Below are 11,351 nucleotides of genomic sequence, written 5' to 3'. Positions count from 1 at the left end.
ATTAAATACACTTCCCATACCTCCTCTCATCTTTGAGGCACTTACCTAATTAATCTTTCTAAGATTATGCTCAATTGTCGTAAATAATTTCTGAAGCGGCTGGTTAGGATACTGTGGGTGACACTATTGGGGCTCGGCGAGGGAACCTGCCGTATGGGAGTCTTTCCAATTAAATTATGTCCCCTTGTTTCTGTTGTAACAGTGCACGATAAATAATTTCACATTGCACCTGACATCAGTTGCGACAATTATAATATACATGGGGATCACAAGGGAAACAGTTTTACCTCACATTTTATTCTGAAGTTATGTATAGCTATTTGTGTTATTTACTTAGAATTTCACAATATACAGTTTGCCGATACCCTTTGCATTAATATAATTTTCCTCAGTTAAAGAAAACAAAAGGCAGAAACAAAGAAGCCAATATGCATGAAACGCATGGCAGTAAGGGCTTCCGTATTCTTTCTTGGTTCTGTCACTGAGTCACTGCGCTGGACTGATCGCTTTGTAACCAAACAGAAATGTGTACCTTTGCACGAGAATACACCCCAAGATCCTCTGAGGATCTTCTTCAGGGTCTCAAGAAGAAAAGACCCTTCTTGAGAAGTTTAATAACCGATGCAGCTAGTACAGCTAATGTCAGTAAAAGTAAAAATGTTAGTAAAAAATTCTCCTTTAGTAATTCCTGTAATTCTGAAAAAGTTTTTGGTTGCCCATCCAACACACTGTTAATGAAGTGTTGGTAAATATATATATTTATAACTATTTGCCAATTTTTTATTGCTGATAAGATAGAGTAAAAATCTAACTTAGTTTCCTTTGAAAAATCCTTAGCACTGATTTCCCTTTGAAATTACCTATCTGTTTATGGAAGGAATGAGTAGAATGATCTCTTCTTCACAGAGCTCAATAACCACAGAGAGACAGAAGCTGTTCTGCAAATTATATTGCCAGAATTTAGATGTCTGTTCTTATGTTGCTTGTAACTTTCATGCGGGTCGGCTACATGTCCTGCACATCCTACAAGACCCTCAGTTATCATAAAAAAGTTTGGGGCTTTTTTTTACTTAGTTCCCTTGCATGGGAAACGTCTATTGTTCATAATTTACAGAGAGAATTTGCCTGATGTTCTGAAATAAATCTCAAACAGTATCAATTTGTTTCTAACACAGCTAGTAGCCGTGTCACCGACCACTGAAGTACAATTTCTTTTTGCCTTTCCTCCACTTTAACCTGGCAGTTGCGAAACCCTCCTCCTCCCACAACCAAGCCGCAATTCCCATAATCAGTTTGCATGGGAAGACCCACGGAGCATTTGATCTTTGTTTTCCCACTGGAGATGGCAGCACTTCAGAGTCACAACACCGCGGAACGAAGAGGAAGGTCATATTTGTTTTTCAAACCATAAAAGCATCTGAGCCCTTCTTCGGTGCCTGGTGAGGGAAGGGGCACACTCCAAGGTATGAGGGCTGCAACAGGTTGCTCTTTTCTCAAAGCACAAACATCTGCCTGAATTCTCTTGATAAACTTTTACCAGCAAATAAATCATCGTCTAAGACAACCTGGCTTTTCTCGGGAGAGTGCTTGCTCTCAGGGATAATTTTTGTCAGCACAAGTATTCTAGCGAGTTGCGATCACGCCAAGTGGCCTCGGTATAAGGGACAGAGAAGCCAGTGTAAGCCCTGGGTGACTCCCCCGAAACCTTGCCTTGTCCCCAGCTCTGCTCACCACTCCCTTCTCATGACGAGTAACGCTTTATACACCAGCGCCAGGCAACTGCTGGCTTCCCTGGGGTGGAGGACAAGGACATGCTTTAGATCAGACCAGCAGAATCCACCTCTGCTTCGTACAAAAGCAAAGGTAACTTTACTGCATCTCTGTGGGTTTTTTTTTCTTTCTAGAAAAGTACAGTTTCTTCTTTTAGACAAGTGATTCAATCAAATGAGACAAGTAAAGTATCTGGCAAATGGTGTTAAGGTGGAAAATCCAGTGTATGTTCTCAGTAAGGAAATGTTGAAATTCATTTATGATTCATACGAAGCTATTATGAAAATATTTCACATTGTTTGAAATTAATGTCATTAATCTTTTCTGCATTGTTTAAAGATTCTTTGCTGCACTGTGGCCCTGGCTGCCACTCGGCTTTTGGGAGGAGATCCCAGTAGAAAGCAGTGTATTGAGGCTGCGCATGAATATATCAAAATTCCATTTAGTTATTCAAAATAAATAATGGATAATGCATATTCTGTGAAAAAATATGCACATCACAGAGAGGGTTCCTAACCCCCAGACAGCTCTTGGGACCGCAGCGGTTGTGTTGGGTACAGTTGCCAGCTTCGAAGGGCTTGCAGGGCCAGGGCCATTGGGGTGAAAAAATGAACGGACTGAGGAGAGAAGTACCTTAGTGACAGGGTGTGATACTGTAAGTAAACAGTTGGCACTCTCAGAACAGAGACATTGTTTTTCCCGTGTGTGTTAACTGTGTTTTTGATTCTCCATGCCTCCTGTCACGCTCCTTAAAGAAATTCAAGCTATTTAGTCCTTTATAACCACCAGGAAAAATCCCCTCCTTTCTTTTGTTTTACCTCCTCTCTCTCACTCAGCTGCTTTCTCCTCCTTATCTGTGCCTCTTCAGCTCTCTCCCCTGTATCCACTCTCCTGTTTGCTGCCTGCCTGTTTTTTCTTTTCTGGTGTGTCTGGGTTGTTTAACTTTCAAGGTGCCAGTTGCGGCCGTAAAAAAGAATCTGCCTGCCGAGCTGCAAGCTGTGGGATTGGCAGAGCTGTAAAAAAGCCAGACCAGATCCTTTCCCCTAACACAGGCATTTTGTTACTGTCCGACAGCATGAAATAGAGTCTTTCATGTGTACAAAACAAGGAGTGGCAGAGCAACTCTTTTGTTGTTTTCCTCTGCGTAGCAACCGAGGCCGCTCTGAAGTTGCCTGTAGGCTGTTTTTTCAGGGTAACGTGTCAGTCTTTCTGGGAAGACTTACATGACAGAGAGCGTTTAGGTAGGTACAGAAAAATGATTGCTCTGCTGTGCAGCTGGTAGAATAGAGCAGAATAGAATAGAATAGACCAGAATAGAATAGAATAGAATAGAATAGAATAGGACAGAACAGAACAGAACAGAACAGAACAAAATAGATGAGTTCAGTTAGAAGGGACCTACAAGGATCATCCAGTCCAGCTGCCTGACCACTCCAGGGCTGAGCAAAAGCTAAGGCATGCTGTTAAGGGCATTGTCCAAATGCCTCTTAAACACTGACAGGCTTGGGGCATTGACCACCTCCCTAGGAAGCCCGTTCCAGTGTTTGACCACGCTGTTGGTAAAGAAATGTCACTAATGTCCAGTCTAAACCTCCCTTGGCGCAGCTTTGAGTCATTCCTACATGTCCTATCGCTGGATACCAGGGAGAAGAGACGAGCACCTCCTTGTCCACTTCCCCTCCTCAGGAAGATGTAGAGAGCAATGAGCAATGTCTTAGTCTCCTTGTCTCCCGACTAGACAAGCCCGAAGTCCTTAGCTGCTCCTCTTGGGCCATGCCTTCCAGCTCTTTCACCAGCTTTGTTGCCCTCCTGTGGACTCACTCAAAGCCCTTCACATCCTTCTTAAATTGTAAGGCCCAGAACTGCACACACAGTACTCAAGGTGATGCTGCACCAACGCTGAATACAGCAGGATAATCACCTCTCTTGACCAGCTGGCCATGCTGTGTTTGGTGCACCCCAGGATGCGGATTGACCCTCTTGGCTGCCAGGGCACACTGCTGGCTCATATTGAGCCTGCTGTTGACCAGCACCCCCAGATCCCTTTCTGCAGGGCTGCTCTACAGCCACTTCTCTCCCAGTTTATACTTGTGTTTGGCATAAATAGAAATATTAGCCTTGGTTTGGTCCATGAATCTTCATCAATGCTGGACAACTGAACTATATTCAACAGGAAGATTATTTTGATAAGTTGCGGCTTGGGCTATGGAAGTAATCTCTGCTGTTCTTATTGTAATTTGTCAAGTCCAGCATCAGCTGCAATGGTGCAGTGCAGTATAAGTTTTCAGGGGCCGTAGATACAGGAATGTGGCATTCCCTGTCTCAGGAGAAAAAGAGTATTATTCTGTGGGTTTTTTTCCTGTCACAATTGAGGAACCTGAACTAATATACTCAAAATTATTGTGTATGCTTCTATACCAAGTCAACATGTAACCTTAGAAGGGATTGGCTTAGCGAAAAAAGAGGTCTCCATTTTAACGGTGAAGATCAACGCAGGCACAAAACCAGATATAAGCTGATTTGAAGTTTAGGCTGTAAATTAGAAGAGTGAACCCTCAGATTGGTGGGGTTTGGGGTGGTTTTCAGTTGGAAATGCAGGGACAAGAACTCAGCTGTTTTTTTCAGCAGATTTCAGTCAAGTCATAAAAGAGATCCTGTACTGCGTTGCCAGTTATCAATGGACCGGATGTGGTAACAGAAAGTTCCTTCAAATTTTGATAGAATCATAGAATGGTTCGGGTTGGAAGGGACATTTAAAGGTCATCTGGTCCAAGCTCCCTGCCATAAGCAGGGACATCTGCAACTAGATCAGGTTTCTCAGAGCTCCATCCAACCTGACCTCGAATGTTTCCAGGAATGGTACATCTACTGCCTCTCTGGGCAACCTGCACCAGTGTTTCACTGGTGACAAATTTCTTCCATATATCTAGACTGAATCTACCTTCTTTTAGTTTAAAACCATTACCCCTTGTCCTATCGCAACAGGCCCAGCTAAAAAGGCCTTTACTTCTTAAAAGGCTATTTGAAAGTTACATAGGTGTGCAACATATACATCTGAATGCTAACTCAAACCTCACCCTTGGTTGTTTCACCACAGATTACCTTATTGAAAAACACACTCTTTACAAGTGTTGGCTAGCTTGTTGGAGACTGCATGTCTGTCATATCAATAATCGTAGCAGCTGGCTGATTTGTTAGGATATGTTTTCACTACATTTAACTCATGTTCTTAGTTGAAAGTCCCCACAACACCATCCAAGTGCAAAAACCTCTCATTAAATTATGTTAATGATGGTATAGCAGAGAGGGTACTTCGACCTCTGGCTCTGCTTTTAGTTGCCCTGGTAATTTGTCTGCACTGCAGTGAGGTTACAGGCTGACCGGTTTGGAGCTGATGCTCTTCTAATGCCTGCCCTGAATTCGTTGCATGAGTCCACAAGTCAAGTCACAGTCCCCCAGGAAGAAAAATTCCTAACATAACTCAGTGCATGCCAGCTGCAATGAGCCATCTAAGACCACCTGAAAAGCCTTGGCAAAAACAACTGCTCTCACCTTGCACATGGACATTACCTCATATATATCTACAGTGGTGTTCATCGTATAAAAGCAAAATATTTAGGAGAGAGAAATCTATTAAAGTGATACAAAATACCCAAGGCTGAAAAAATGAATGGAGTTGAAATTTGTTCTATCATTGTTTGTAAGATTTCCTAGAGGACTGTTGTCGCAGAACTTTATGAATTGGCTTTTATATTACTTGTTCTTCTGAAGTTAGCTGGGTTGTTCTTTTCATTGAGTTACTTTGCATAGCTAAACTATCAAAAGAAATGTTTGATTTTGGAATACAGTGCAATTAGTTGTGTTTACACTAAAAAATTACTAGTGTTCTCTAAAAGTTTTATGCAGGATAAATGAGAATGCATATTGGGCTAAGCAATTATAGTAGTTAATAATAAAATAATAATAATAGATTAATAAAAATAATTCCAAGTTAACTGGAAAAGCAAAAAAGCCTCAGCACACAATCTATACATATATTCTTAAATTTTCTAAGTCTTTGATTTATAAAGTGAGAATGGTGCTCAGGAGGAATCACATGAAATCAAACTAATAAAGATGAACTGATCAATCTGAATATAAAAGGAAATCTTGTTTCCCATGTCCTCACAGATTCCAAGAAACTTCAGTAAGTCAGGGTGAATCACAAGCCCAGAGGGCTGGAGCCACACCATTCTATGATTCCATGATATTTAAAAGGTACATTAAAAAGGGCTTATGCCTCTCTGCATTTACAGAGGATGAGAAACTGCAAAAAGGGAGCTTTAAGTAAGCTATCAGTTGAAATTTCCAGTAGTAATTAAAGGACTCGTATCAGCTGGGAGGCTGTTGAATCCTCATTACTGGAAGATCTCAGGGTTAGGATGTCAGGAAAGATAGCAGTAGAGTTGATCCTGTGTTGAGTCCCGTCTCTTCCCATTTTCATTAACAAAAGACAAATTGACTGAATAAAACACAAAGAAATGAGATGGGACTACAAGGTCCGGTCCTTTAAACCACTGAGCTTTCCTGTTCAGCATCTCCTGGTGATCTGAGAGGGGCTGCTGATGTAGGCAGATGCTGTTCACTTGTGATTGGGGATGTAGAATCTGACCCTATAACTTTGTGCGCGCTTGGTTTTTCTTGTAATGACTTGAATGGATGGTACTGAGGTCTAAAGCCCTTCCCAGAATGAGGCTTTTCTTTTTTTTCCTCTCTTTTCCCTTCTCGTCCCCTCACACCACACCCACCAAGGAGAAGGTCTAGATGCTCTTTCACCTTCTCTTTCTCTTTCCACCTACAAATCAAATCAAGAATATATATTGCCAAGAATTTGCCATATTGCCTAATTTTGCATGAACTTCGCACCTCAGCCCCTGTTCTCTTGAAATATTGCTTGTGGGGTTTACTGTGAATCCTAGATTCACTCTTCTTTATGTTCATACTGTAGGGGTTTCACATGGCCAGCCCTCTTTAAAAGTACTTACTGATGACAAAAGAGGAAAGAAGTAATGCTGTGAAGACGACTCACACCTGTCATCAAATATTAGTGTCAGAGGCCTGTCACAAGTGAAAATGCTTTAATCTTAGCTAAATTTAATCAAGGAAATTATTTTAAGGATAACTGAGGAAGTAACAAGCTTTAGTTTCAGGAGCTTAAAGTATCAAGTGAGTCAATCCAGTCACAACTGATTTCAACAGAGAGCTCAATTGAATGTGAAGTTAAAAATCAGCAGCAGTTTCCTTTGTGGGGAAGAAAGGTCTGCTCTTGACATAGTTACATTTTATGGTACCTCAGTATGAGGGAAATAGGAACATATTGTATTCAGGTATTTCGTTATATATGCTAACTTTATTCTGCAAGCTCTTAATTCATAGTGTGTGTAATGAAGCCAGTGGAAATTTTGCAATGAAACCTATGCTGACAATTTTGTCTGTGACGTTTATGGTGTGTGACGTGGCACAGCTTGTGATATATTACACTGAAATGCACACATCTGAAGTACTGCAAGGCTGCCATATGTTGGACCTGTTGTTTTTATTCCCCAGTGGGCTTGTGCAACTATTAAAATGCAACCATTCTACATGGGATTTCCTTAGATAAATGAAATGTTAAGGATGATGACCAAGTAGTTTTCACACACTTACCCTAATAATATTTCCTTTTTTAAAGTATAAAATCATATTGATAAAAACGATTACAGAGTTACACTATGAATCACAAATGGTGACAGTGCAAAATAAGAGCTGGCTCTGATGAGACTTCTGTCAGAGCGGGCCATGGACACACGCGTTTCTGTGTGGGATGGTTACAGGATGTGTATCCCCACCGCCTTGAGACCACTCATATTCTGTGGAATCAAAATATTTTCTGATTTTGATTGCAAAAGGCAAAATATTCCAAATGCCCCAAAGGCTGCATTCATTTTTTTCCTAATGGTTACAGAGCTATGAACGGAAGAAAGTGCAAACCATGTTGGCTAACATCAGTGTTAAGATTGACAACTTTCCATTAAGACTTGCTTATTTCAGATGCTTTCAGATGATTCCTCTGTAAAAAGTGTAAATCCCAGACAACCTCCTAGAACTGAGACTAGGCAACTTTTCAAAGGTGAAAAAGAAAGCTATTTGCAGTCACTGGCAATACTCCTGCTGAATTTTTGGATTAGACTCTGAACTTGGGCGTAATGAAATTGAAAGCACCCCCCCGCATGGCGGTGGAGCTTAACTGATAAGACTTAAAAGAAAAATGGGTGTATTGCTTTTCATTCTGTCTCTGACAATGGCAATGGGAGACGCCGTTTAGAAAGCGTGTGCAAGCCTGGTTGTTGTTTGCAGTCCATCCCCTAGGAGTCACCCAGGCGAGGCTATTTAGTGTTTATTTATAGACTTGTTACACATGAATTTCTCTAGTCCCTTTCTAAGCCTCTTCATGGTGTGCCTACAGCCTAACGTGGTCATTTTTATTCAGTAATATATTAAGTAAGGAAATCAAGGAGATAAAAGTCAGAGTTACATACCCAGATACAACATTAAAGCATTACTTTCCTGCTATTATTAATATATTTTGCATGTCCAATAGCTGTTATTTTGCTATTTATATACAAATAATTGATCTAGAGTAGATTTTACAGTCAAATGGCATTCATTTTAATAGACATTCAGCATCAGAGGCTCAAGAAGTGTCCTGTGCATGCATGCTACAGGCACATTGCTGGCAATGTATTTATATATATTACCAAAACACCTTAACACCTGAGCATCTTACAAAAGTTGATGAATTTATAATCGTATTCCTGAGGGGAAGAGATGAAGTTGCCATTCCCCTTTTCAAAGGCAACTTGTCGAAAATTCAGAAAAATTAAACAACTTACCGAGGTCCTATAAGGAGTCCTGGGGAGAGCATTCTCTCTCGAGCCCCGGTCCGGTGTGGCAAGATGATTCGCCTCCCTGACAACCTGAGCCTGCATTGACTGGCACATGGACAGACCCTCGCCCGGAGCTTTGGTACCGCATCACTGTAAGATCAAAGCCCGCAGGTACAAGATTACTATTTATTTTACCTAGATTTTGACTGGCTTGAATCAAATCTTTCATGAATGAGTTGGAAAAAAGCCTGTAAGTAATATAAGTATTTTCGTGCGTTTTTTAGAGCTTTCCTAAAAAATAGTAAAAATAAAAAGGCTAAACAGCTAAACTAACTGAATCTGCAGGTAGGCCCAGTGGTGTATGATGAATATCAAAGGTCAGGGTACATGATGGATGTCAGTTAGGCACTTTTGTTTCCTAAACTGGCTTTTCATGACTGTTACATTTCATACCTTGTTGTGCTGTGTCCTGAAATACAAGATGCTGTTTAACGACTGGTTGCGACAGGAAAATATGACAGAAGTGCATCCAAAATTGTCACCAATTGTAATTTTGTCATAGTTCTCCTTTTTGTAAAATTTCAGTGCACTTGGAATAGGAAAGAATTTTATGTCTATTGATCCATTTTTGACTTGTACATGCACTCCTGTAGATTTCAACAAAAGTTACTTGGGCGTAACAGGTGGTTTTGTTTAACAGAATTTTGCTCTATTCCACTTAAGCAGGTTCTAAATATGCAGAAGAGAAATGATAAATTATCTTTGTTGCACTGGAGTTAGCAGTGTCATCAGACTGATAGCAATATCGTTGCTCTAAATTGGAAGAAGGACAATGATTTTTTTCTGACTTAACTTCCTGAAAAGATATTTAAATCATCCGAGATATGTGTGAGTGCCAAAGATTACGCTTAGGAAATACTGAGAAAAAAGATGTCAAAATGTTAAGGCATAATAAAATGATACATTAGACTTGGAAGTAAATATATTATTTTCTTTTTAAAAGCAATATTTTACTGCATTCAAATAAACCCTTTTGAAAAAAAACCTCTGTACAAAAAATCATTATTATCATGAATACTGGCCTGGAACATTAGAAAGAAATTTGATTCGGAAATGGCAAAATGTACTCTTTTTACTTTTAGAACCAAAGTGTTTTTGCTTGGCTCAACTCAGCTTGACTTGTATGCAATGGATGTACCTGTGATGCCTGTGCTGACCAAATACTGTGATTCAAGTCTTTTTTGCTCTTTTTGTTCTCTGTGCCTTGTACTCCAGTGTTAATCTATAGCTCCTCTGAAGCACTCAGAGTTGCAGGACAGAAGAGTATCACAGAAAAGGCCGTCTAAAGAGAGAGAACAACGCAGAGAATGATAGCTTGAGGAAATTGTACTGTACTTCTTGTGAGACCTGACACAAGTTTCTGCTTGAAAACATAAACCAAAGTATCTTAGTCAATTTAATATATGAAATAGTTTCATCCTGGGATGCCCTAACTTTCTAAATCAACACCTTTTGTTTCTTTTTCTTTTTTTTTTTTTTTTTCTGAAAGAAAATTAAAACTAGAGTTATCCTGCGCAAAGCAGCAGTTTTAAGGAAACTATATTTTCCATTGTAATAGGAAAAAAATATCCTGAGCCACTCTACTTAAAACATGATGTTTCAAATGATCATTTATTGTGTTTCTTCAGTGCCATTCAGAAATTATTACAAACAAATCTCCAAAGTTTTTATTTATGAAAACACAATAACACTGTAATATTAATTATATTTTAAATAGAATGAAAATGATCCATTTGGTTACTCAATAGTGAGGAGCATTTGAATTATGCAGTTATGTTAATTCAAGCAAAACAATAGACTTTTTTTAATTTTTGCTCAAATTGAATGGTCTTTTCATATTACAAGTAGTAGGTGCTGCTCACAACTTATTTATTACCACAAAATCAGGACTCCGTAAAGAGAATCGAAACCTGCAGTTTGAATTCAGACAGTGTTCCCAAGATAGAAATCTAATGAGACCCTCAACTTGCGGCTCTATTTTCTTCCATGGCGGTATAGTTTTCATGCTGCCAAGATCTCAGTGAGCCTGCGTAAAATTGTAGGATCCTTCCCTACAAAACCCAAGTAAAAAAAGAAAGCCATAGACTTGGTGTTGCACATTGCTGACACTTTAATAAGTGTTTTTTGCTTGAACGGTTTAGAGCAGGGTTAATATCACTACTCAAAGTTGCCTTTCTTTCCTGAAACCCATTCATTCTTCATTATTAAACAACACGATTAAAGGCAGACAGCAAGTGGGCTTCTAAATTACAACAGAAGTAAAAGAAACAAAACTAATGTCTGTTAGTCAGGATTAAACTATATGCTATTTTTTAAGAATAAAGCTAGAAAAAGAATTTGCACAGAATTTTTCATGAACCAAGTATTTGTTCACACCTTCAGATACATTTTGCTTCCACAATTGCAGGAACCTAAAAATGTCCACATCTCACTAAGAAAAAAATGCTAAGAAAGTTTGTAAAAATTAGACAGCAATAGAAATTAATATTCAGAAACGCACTAGAAAAGTGCTGAGGGATAACATTGTTATTGCTGTTTGATATGAGACACTGACATTAAAAAATGCTAGAAATCTTTCAAGAAATTGTATTAAATAATACGCTATTTATCTTTATT

This window comes from Larus michahellis, chromosome 2, assembly GCF_964199755.1.
Source record: "Larus michahellis chromosome 2, bLarMic1.1, whole genome shotgun sequence".
Lineage (NCBI taxonomy): Eukaryota > Metazoa > Chordata > Aves > Charadriiformes > Laridae > Larus > Larus michahellis.
Note: the sequence above shows the minus strand (reverse complement) of the source record.